We start from the raw sequence: 11,693 nt of genomic DNA, 5'->3' as shown, positions 1-11,693 counted from the left end.
ATGACTAGGCTATTGTATACAAATGGCAAGATATCTGTCTCCCACCTTCTGGGTGCCAGACCTATCTGAGGAATATCAAGTTTCGTATCTCTGGAATGGAAATTATATGCTGGACAATAATAAAACATTTATGAAGTTGCCAGAATGCAACCTGAAATATTCAAAGTTATTAAAACCTGTATAAAACTGTATTTTAGGAAGTGGCAGCTACATGGTCACAAACACAGTGACATCCCATTGGCCATTCTTCAGACCTTCTCATTGGTCCAGAAAAGAGGGGCTGCATCATGGATTCAGAAGGAACATCAGCAAAGATACAGTATATAGCAGCTTTTACATATCGGAATCTGGTCATATATTAGAAGATTTCGAACAAACGTTTGTACAAGTATTCTCGGTACATTCGATCACTCAAGAACAATTTTCCATCTTGCTCATTTGAATTTTCCCATCACTATGGTAAAATTATAAATCGGTTTCACCTCACTAACTATTGGAAAATTGAATGAATGTTCCTAAAACAAATTTTGATCTAAATTCTAATAGTACATTGCCAGCTTAAGAATAAAGCATTTATCATTCTTAACCCTAAGCCAAAAAAAGACCCTCGTGATCCAGCATCCTATAGATCTATATCTTTACTACTAATAGATATTAATATTTTAGAAAAAAAATCCTTTCCTTCTGGCCTAATCAAGTTATCCAACTCTTTACACACCCAGGTCAGACTGGCATAATGCCTAGTAAAACACCTCTTTTGGATGTTTGTTCATGAAATTGCAAGCTTTCAATAAATGGGTGGGCATTAGGATTGTGTTGACTCTGGATGCAGCAAGGCCATTTGATTCTGTGGAATGGAACAACTTGTGGCAAAGGTTACACGGGTATTCTATTTGACCGGCAAAAGAGTTTTTTTTTCCAATTCACAGTTTCAGAATCTACATATAATTCATAAAATCAGACATGATAAAGCTACATTACTATTAACTATATATTTGAATGTGGAGGAAAATAATGAACCGATCAAGATCACATATGACTAGGCTATTGTATACAAATGGAAAGATATCTGTCTCCCATCTTCTGGGTGCTAGACCTATCAGAGGGATATCAAGTTTAGTATCTCTGGAATGGAAATTCTTTGTTGGACAATAATATATGTTTATTAGTGTTGCCAGGATGCAACCTGAAATATTCAAAGTTATTAAAAAACCTGTATAAAACTGTATTGTATGGAGTGGCAGCTACATCGTCACAAACACAGTGACATCCCATTGGCCATTCCTCAGACCTTCTCAATGGTCCAGAAAAGAGGGGGTGCATCATGGATTCAGAAGGAACATCAGCAAAGATACAGCATATTGGCAGCTTTTACATATCTGAATCTGGCCATATATTAGTAGATTTCGAACAAACGTTTGTACAAACATTTGTACAAAAATGCTCAGTACATTCGATCACTCAAGAACAATTTTCCATCTTGCTCCTTTGAATTTTCTCATCACTACGGTCAAAATCATAAATAGATTTCACCTCACTAACCATTGGAAAATGTAATGAATGAACTTAAAACAAAATTTGATCTAAATTCTACTAATACATTGCCAGCTTAAGAATGAAGCACTTATCATTCTTAACCCTAAGCCAAATACAGACCTTCATGATCCAGCATCCTATAGATCTATATCTTTACTACAAATAGATGTTAATATTTTAGAAAAAATCCTTTCCTTCTGGCTTAATCAAGTTATCCAACTCTTTACACACCCAGGTCAGACTGGCCTTATGCCTAGTAAAACACCTATGTTTGTTCATGAAATTGCAAGATTTCAATGAATGGGTGGGCATTAGGATTTTGTTGACTCTGGATGCAGCAAGGCCATTTGATTCTGTGGAATAATACTACTTGTGGCAAACGTTACACAGCTTTGGGTTTGGCCCTTGAGTTATTAAATGTCTTCAACTCCTCTATGCCTCCCCCATAACCAGAGTTTGTTTCAATGGGTGGATATCTGAGTTTTTTACACTCATCAGGGGCACTAACAGGGATGTCCCCTTTCTCCACTCCTGTATGCCATTTGGTAGAACTCAACTCAGAGAACATTATTATATTAAGGCTCTACAGGTGGCAGCACATGTTGAAAAGTAAATATGTATTCTGATTATATGATTTTATATTTAGAGGACTCAGACCTTTCAAGTCATTTTCACCTTACTGATTTCTTTTCCCTAGTACTAAGAAATAAGGCCTCACTTTTGTTATGCAGGACTACTATATTTAGATATCTTTGTATAGGTATTTCCAGGAACTTCAGGATTATATTTGTTTGAATGTTAAACCCTTGCTTACTACTGTTAAAACTAAAATTGGCATATGATCTAAGTTCCCGATTGTTGTCATTGGAAGTATAACATTTGTTACTTCTCCCCAAAATCCTTCAGATTCTTTGGCACTCTCTGATCTATTTGCCCTTGAAATATTTGAAAGTGTTACATTCCCTACTTAAACCTTTTATTTGGGCTTTAGCAGGCAAAAACTGAATTGGTCCATTCTGAAACATCCTAAGGATTTGGGGGGTATGGCCCTGCTAGAAGTCAGGTAATACTACTTGGTTTCACATACTGGTGCACTTCTGAATCCCCCTGTTTTCTGCACCTTATTGCCCCTGACAGTACTATACCTTCCCTAGAACCCCTTAATGTTATTAATTGCATATTCAAAGAATAAATCCTACCAAAATGTGATGCGCCAGAAATATAATAAAAAAGTGATGACTTTAAATACAATAAATCATATCCAGTTCATAAGGCACATAGCAATGTGTGTGCTTCCAATAAAGTGATATGAAGAGTGTCCCCATATCCAATTGAAGAAAATCCAGTGATGAAAACAAGTTGTAAACACCAATTAGTGAATCCCTCCACCAGGTGAATTAGCCTCTCACCTTCCTAAAGGACCCAAACGGGCCAGCAATCACATGTATCATGGATCAGACTTCCAGGAAAGAGCCACACTGTATTGCACCTCGAGGGATCCCGGGACATATAAAAAACAGATGAAGAAATCTAGTGCTCTCTGCTTACTAATAAGGGTGTGCTTTATTAGAGAAAGGCAGATCAACTCACATTTGTTGGGCACTCAGCCGTGCCTGCTGTATAAGCGATGTCAGCGATCTGTTACCAGAGAGAGACTCTGCGTCGGCCACGCACGCTCCGTCCCCCTAAGTCTCTGCTAAACTGTCTGAATATTGATCTATCCATGGGAAGCTTTAACCCTAGATTCACATATGTGCAATTCTGCGGGCCGCGTTTACGTGGACACGGCAGCACATTTATTTCAATGGACTGCGGTGCCTGCATTTCCCACAGAAAAAGGTGCAGGAAACGTTTTCAAAACACGGCCTGCAGAAAAATTGCATGGTCAATTTGACCATGCGATTTCTCTGTGGTTCCTACACCTCAAAACGCGCTGCATTTTTACATGCATGTGAATGCCATTCAGAATGAATGGCAGCCCCCCCACATGTTTTCACAGAGCAGAGCAATTTCACTGTGGGTGGTTGAGGGTGCGGGACTCGCTGCGACTCCTGCACCCGCAGCCACACGCAAAGCTGTGAACCAAGTCTGTTAATTTGCAACTTCCTTTAACAAACCAAGCTGTCCTGCAAAATTTGAAATTAGAGTGACAAGGGGACTTACAATAGTCATATACAATATAAAACCTTAATCCAAAAAAGGAAAACAAATGTTGCTGTAACTGCTTAAAAATTGTATTCATGAGTTCAGATTTAAAAGAGATGTACGTGTTGCTTTTTTTTTTTTTTTTAAGAATCATACTTACAGTACCTAGATGGATGCAGCATTGGTCTGATACTACATCTGTCCCCCGGTTCCTTTAACACTAAGAACTGAGCGATCTAATACCGCCGACTGCTCGGTTCTCACAGCTTCCTTAGTGGAGAGCTGCTGTCTGTCAGTCTCCACTCTCTGACCCCCCCCCGCCCCGCCCCCTGTGCATGGACACGCTCACTGGAGAGCTGGACTGTGGAGGGGGCGGAAAGACCGGCTCAGGCTCTTAGCGGTTTACTGAGAGGCTGAGCCGAATGCCGATTCACCATGTGGGTGGATCCCGACATCATTGCCACGACCTTGCCCAAGCCTGGACCGGCCCTGTGACATCAGCCAACAACAGGCTTCACCCAGCTGTCTGCTAAAAATGGGTCAAAGGAGTGCAGAACAAACCACTCCTGTGATCCACAGGCGAAGTACAGCCAAACAAGCTTTGGCTGTACTTCTCCTTTAATTTGTTAGTCAAGTCCATCTAAATCTGCTAATCTAACACTACCTTCTTCCCAGGACTAACAATGCTGCTGTCCAAGGGAGTCTTCATTGCACCTCCCTCTAGAGTGGAACCACCCTATGACAGGAAGTATGTTACTGGCCAGATCGCCAGGTTAAAGTAAAGGAAAAACCCTAAAACAGCAAAAAATATGCAGCCCCCACATCTAGGGATTGGTAAGATGTAGTATACTACATTTTTTTCCTTTTTGTGTTTAATACCCCTTTCATTGGTGTCCTAGGAATATCCGCCATGTTCAGCCAGCCTCTCCAAACTGTACACAAAACAGACACACATAAGTGACAACCCAATTAAAAGAAAACAAATCTGCTTAAAAATCAGGTGAAAAGGGCTGAAACCCAAACTTTTATTTGCAGCCTTAAAGAAAGGATAAACAGGGTTCTTTTATTTAAGTCTAATACATGATACTGTGCATAGCTCACAAGCGAGCACCGTGTTCAGTAGGAATGATACTTGGAAAAAAGAAATAAATATATATCTTGTAAAGCTGCTGTCGGTAAAATGCCCACTGGTGCAGATCTGTGCTTTCAGAAACAGCAGAAGAAAATGATTCACAAATTTCCATTAACATTCCAGTGATAGCAATAACAATGGGTTACAAGAACAGAGCTATCTAAGTGTAACCATTGCGTTGATGCTTTGGGCTCTACTGCCATCTGGAGGACCCATTTGTCCAGACACCATTAATTAAAAAACATTCCCATAGTTCATCATATAATGAAAATATACATATGCTGTAGTGCACATGTTTTTCACATTTAGGATAGTTACTGGAATACATTTCTGCTCATGTTTAATGGATTAGTCTAAATAATTGCATGATTTAACATGTTTTTTCAAAACTGTAGGAAAATGTTGGAAGATACTGTATCTGCACCAGTAGAAGTGTGGGTTCCTAAAGCCCACTAATCTTCTACTTTAACCACTTCTGGGCCTGAAGGATTTACCCCCTTAATGACCAGGTAATTTTTTGCGATACGGCACTGCATTATTTTAACTGACAATTGTGCGGTCGTGGCATGCTGTACCCAAATATTTCCCACAAATAGAGCTTTCTTTTGGTGGTATTTGATCACCTCTGCATTTTTTTGTTTTTTGGGCTATAAACAAAAAAAGCGACAATTCTGAAAAAAAAATGATATATTATATATATATATATATTTACTTTCTGCTATATAACATTCCCAATAAAAAAAAAAAATGTAATTCTTTCATCATTTTAGGCCAATTTGTATTCTGCTACATATATTTGGTATAAAAAATCCCAATAAGTGTATATTAATTGGTTTGCGTAAAGGTTGTCATGTCTACAAACTAGGAGAAAGATTTATGTCATTTTTATTTATTTATTTTTACTAGTAAAGGCGTCGATCAGCGATTTTAACAGAACTGCGACATTGCGGCGGACAGATCGGACTCCTAACTGACATTTTTGACACTTTGGGGGGGACCAGTAACATTACTACAGTAACCAATGCTAAAAATATGCAGTCATTTACAGTAATATATTTCTGCTACTATCACACCTATATATGTCTAGGTGTGTATATAAATATATGTATGTGTGTATAAACACCACTATGCACAAGTTCTGATGTTTTGCCTGCCTCAAAAGAACCCCAAAAAATGCCAAAAAAAAACGCTAGCGTCAAAAAAAAATGCCCAGGTGTGTTTTTGCTGGCATTTTTTGGGGGTTTTTGGAGGCAGGCAAAACATCAGAACTTGTGCACAGTACCACTATACACAAGTTCAGATGTTTTTCCTGACTGCAAAGAACCCAAAAAAATGCCTGCTATTAAACCGGCAAGGTGTTACAGCAGCGAAGCCAACCCCCTGAGCTGAAAGTTTTCTAATACAAACAATCTTTTTTTTATGGTTCTGGACATGCTACAGAGCTGAAACTTCACAAATATCTCTTTTTTTTTTTTAATTTTTCAATAATTGGCTTTTTTATCAAAAATTACAATTTTTAAGAACTTTTTTTGTGTGATTTAGTGTAACAATGGTTGGGTGTGCATTTTCATGCAGGGGCTTTCACGTGCGTGTACATGCTTTGCAGCATGTGGATGGGTAGACATGCATACCTGGCAATAAGGCTGGCACCAAATGCATAGCTTCTAACTGTCCCTAGTTTTTGAGGGACTGTCCCTGATTTGGAACAAAGTTCCCTGTCCCTCTTTCCTCCTCATTTGTCCCTCCATTTTGGTCTGATCTCTATAGCTATACAGTTGGGCAAAAACGTATTTAGTCAGCCACCAATTGTGCAAGTTCTCCCACTTAAAAAGATGAGAGAGGGGCCTGTAATTTTCATCATAGGTACACTTCAACTATGAGAGACAGAATGGGGGGAAAGAATCCAGGAAATCACATTGTAGGATTTCTAATGAATATATTGGTAAACTCCTCTGTAAAATAAGTATTTGGTCACCTACAAACAAGCAAGATTTCTGGCTCTTACCGACATGTAACTTCTTTAATGCCTTGTACACACGCAACGATTTTTGGCTGACCGATCGGCCGTCTTTTGTCCAGTGTTTTTGTGTTGGGTGAAATGTGCTCTAGACTGCACACGAATTTTCTCGGCCAACAAAAACCAACTTCAGAAGTGATGTCATGTGCTGGTTAACTTTCCGTGTGTTTTTTCTTCTCTGAGCATGCCCAGTCTTGCTCATCTGATTTTTGTCTGCCGAAATCTGTACTGACTGACGGAAAATCGGCCGTTCTGTTGACGGCCAACAAAAATTTTATAGCATGCACACCAGATTTTGTTCGGCCGAAAAGTCGGAGTTGGTTGTCGGAAGCATCATACTAACAAGCCGAAAATCGGCCGATCGGACGTTGGCCAAAAATTCATGGCCAACAATCGTTGCGTGTGTACGAGGCTTTAGAGGCTCCTCTGTCCTCCACTCGTTACCTGTATTAATAGCACCTGTTTGAACTTGTTATCAGTATAAAAGACTCCTGTCCACAACCTCAAACAGTCACACTGCAAACTCCACTATGGCCAAGACCAAAGAGCTGTCGAAGGACACCAGAAACAAAATTGTAGACCTGTACCAGGCTGGGAAGACTGAATCTGCAATAGGCAAGCAGCTTGGTGTGAAGAAATCAACTGTGGGAGCAATTATTAGAAAATGGAAGACATCCAAGACCACTGATAATCTCCTTCGATATGGGGCTTCACACAAGATCTCACCCTCACCCCGTGGGGTCTAAAATGAACACAAGAACGGTGAGCAAAAAATCCCAGAACCACATGGGGGGACGTAGTGAATGACCTGCAGAGAGCTGGGACCAAAGTAACAAGGGCTACCAACAGTAACACACTACGCCCCCATGGACTCAAATCCTGCAGGGCCAGACGTGTCCCCCTGCTTAAGCCAGTACATGTCCGGGCCCGTCTGAAGTTTGTTAGAGAGCATTTGGATGATCCAGAAGAGGATTGGGAGAATGTCATATGGTTAGATGAAACCAAAGTAGAACTTTTTGTAAAAACTCAACTCGTGTTTGGAGGAGAAAGAATGCTGAGTTGCATCCAAAGAACACCATACCTACTGTGAAGCATGGGGGTGGAAACATCATGCTTTGGGGCTGTTTTTCTGAAAGGGACCAGGACGACTGATCCGTGCAAAGGAAAGAATGGGGCCATATATCATGAGATCTTGATTGAAAACCTCCTTCCATCAGCAAGGGCATTGAAGATGAAACGGGGCTGGGTCTTTCAGCATGACAAAAATCCCAAACACTCCGCCCGGGCAACGAAGGAGTGACTTCGTAAAAAGCATTTCAAGGTCCTGGAGTGGCCTAGCCAGTCTCCAGATCTCAACCCCATAGAAAACCTTTGGAGGGAGTTTAAAGTCCATGTTGCCCAGCGACAGCCCCAAAACATCAATGCTCGAGAGGAGATCTGCATGGAGGAATAAGCCAAAATACCAGCAACAGTGTGTGAAAACCTTGTGAAGACTTACAGAAAACGTTTGACCTCCGTCATTGCCAACAAAGGGTATATAACAAAGTATTGAGATGAACTTTTGTTATTGACCAAATACTTATTTTTCCACCATAATTTGCAAATAAATTCTTTAAAAATAAGACAATGTGATTTTCTGGATTTTTTTCTCTCATTTTGTCTCTCATAGTTGAAGTTTACCTATGATGAAAATTACAGGTACCTCTCATCTTTTTAAGTGGGAGAACTTGCACAATTGGTGGCTGACTAAATACTTTTTTGTCCAACTGTTTATAAAATATACTTTTTATCTTCCAAAAAGTGTTTCCCAGTGCTAAACCTTTCATCCAAATTCTAAATTGCTGCATCTGGGTGTGTCCCATGCCTACATACTTTTTCCATATCAAAGTTGTGAGGTATGCAAATGCACTACTCAAAATATAACTAAAAGGCAAAACTTTTTTTTAGTTTTGGATAGAGTGGATAAGGATTAGATTGCTTGTCAGTTTTTTTTTTTTTTTTTTTTTGCTCTGTTTTCCCGTTAAGGAAAAATTCACTCTCCCTATTTGTCCTGTTTACCATTATCATTGAAAGTAAAAGTAAAAGAAAATCCCAAATTTTGGGTTGTCCCCAGAACAGTAACAGAGGGGAAATCTTCCAATGAGGACACTAGTTCTGGTGACCTGAGGGAATTCTCTTAATTTGCAGGGATTTCCTCTCACTTCCTGTTTAACTATGGGACAGGAAGTGAAGGGAAATCTGTGCAATGGCAATAAAATAAAAAATATGACATGGGTTATATCCTTCCCTTGCTCTATCCAAAATGAAAAAAAAGTATTGCCTATAGCTTTACATTAAGGCTCATCCTTGCTTGGTGTTATCTTGAGTGATCTTCAGCACAACTCCTGTGATCTGATGTGACCTGGACTTGTGGATTCCTGTTGTTACCAACTCAGCTTATTCACTATCTGCTCTTAGAATTCCCCTCTTCTGTCAATGCCTGGGCTACCAATAACCTGTTTTTGACTTGGCTTGTTACTCAACCTTATGTAAGGCTGGCCATAGACGGTTCGAATCTAGGCCGGTTCAGCTGAACTGGCCGAAATTCGAACTGTGTGTGGGCAGGCAGAATGTACCAAGTTGATCGATCAATCAAATCGGGTACAAGCAGCCTGCCAGATTAATTTGTGAGTAGTGCTAGTGGCTGCTATAGCTGCTAGTAATAATCACTGTCTTACAACTAATCTTTTTATCCTTATCCACTTGGTTTACTTTTATCCACCTGGGCACTTTCTTCACCCTTTGGTTATTTTCTTTTCATTCCCTGGTCCACATTTATGTCTCTGATATACATTTAATATATATGACAATTATCATTTGTTGGCTGCTATCATACAGGAAGTAGCTGCTCACTTACCTACATTTATACTTTTTCATTTAGAGACTGGCCAGGTGTTTGATTGATATACTTACAACACATTCTCATTGCTCTCCTTGAGTCGAATACAATGCCTTTGGATCCTGCCCCCTCAGCTCCCATGTCGGACTATTTGGCCGACGCCGTATGGAAGCACGGTTTAAGCACAATGACGCGGCTATATTTGTGAGTATGTTGTCTCCCCATATGGGTATTCATACTCCAATAGCCATCAATCCTGCATGTCTATAAAACAATAATAATGATTTCTTTTCAGACTTGTCTGCACACTTACACTCCTGATGAGTGGGCAATGCGACCCACGAAACGTGTGTCGAGTTTCAAGATATTTGTATTGATGTGCATACTGTTACTGCTACGAGATATTTTAATATATTTGTATGACCATGTTATGTTTTGTGTATGTCAAGTATTCATGTTGTATTACTTTTGTATATTGGTTCTACAAAATAAACCAGATACATTTCAACTTGAGTATTATGACTATTGGGTCCACCTCATATAAAGTCCCGCAGGGCAATCCTCTCCTTTTCTATGTATTCAATTGGGATGGAGGTGTACTCTAATATGAAATGGCATTGCAGGTCCTTTTTATTTTTGTCTCCCGGCAGGGGTGGCTTTCCCCCCCTCCCGCCGGGAGCAGACAATTGATTGGCAGAGAGATTCCCCTGTCAGCACTGTCTGTGTTGATGGGGGAACCATGCAAATTTATTTTCTGCAACCCATGGTTGCAGGAAAGAAATTTGCACCGTCTATGGCCAGCCTAAGGCGATTCCCAGAATCAAGAAACCAGTGTGGACTTATGCATGTGCACATTGTGCTGGCCATACTTACAGGCAAAAGGGCAACAATAGACATACTGTGATGGGTTGGTGCATGCGCGTACACATGTGCTTGTAGCAATTTGTGTGCACGCTTTGGTAACCAGTGGCCTGTTTAAACTGATGGGTCACTGGAAGAAGTTGCTAAATAGTCTTCAGCTTGTTCCCATGATCCCTCTATCTGATTATCTGTGTACGGCCCAGTTTTCCCCTTTGACTTAAAGCAGAGTTCCAGCCTAAACACACACTCACCTGTCCAACGGTCCAGCAATGCGGCCGCCCGAAGCCTCGCTCTTCTCCCTCTCTGCTCTGCAGCACCGGCATCACTGGTGTGGGCACCCGGCTGTGACAGTTTGCGGATTCACAGCTGGGTACGCACTGCACATGCGCTAGTTGCGCTACGCGTCGTGATTGGCCGCCAATCTTCTGGGACCTCTGACATGTCCCAGAAGATTGCAGGGAGGGAGGGGGAGAGGAGAACTTCCGCTCAGGGCGCCACGGCGCTCCAAGCGGAAGTGGGAGCGGGTACCTGTCAAAACTAGGTACCCGCTCCTCCCCCCAAAAAAATCCTGAGGTTCTTGTGGCTCCTGGTTTTACCTATCTATAGTGTGGATGCCCTCACACTTTGTCTCCATCTTCAGTATTTAACTTCCCACAAGTTGCTGACTTTGCCCTGTTTACTGACCTGGTATCTGCATGCTAACTTGGTATGTTTGTTGCCTCCTTTTTTTGTTGACCTTGGTTTGATTCCTAACCATGCACCAATTTGATCCTGAGTCCTTCACTGTTTACGTACTGGAAATAATCTGGTACTCTTCAACTGCACAGTTTTCTGTGAGTTATGACCTGTTTCGTAGCTACAGTGGTGTGTCCAGAGTTCTTTCCAGCAGACCTTTCAGGCTCCAGTTGTTGTTGCTCATGCAACTACACAGGCTCTGCACCCCTTTCTTGCCCTAGCGCCACCTGTTATATTGTTACAGGAGTTGGGGCTATAAAAGCAAGAAAGGTCACCCTTGTCTCCTTTCACCAATATGCAATAGGTCAAATAGAGCACCAAATTAAAATTTCTAAGGAATCCAAAGTCTTTATTGTTCAACTGGTTTATACTGCTTGTGGTAACAACAG

This window comes from Pelophylax lessonae (assembly GCF_965119305.1).
Source record: "Pelophylax lessonae genome assembly, chromosome: 1".
Classification (NCBI taxonomy): Eukaryota; Metazoa; Chordata; class Amphibia; order Anura; family Ranidae; genus Pelophylax; species Pelophylax lessonae.
This window is presented reverse-complemented; position numbering follows the sequence as displayed.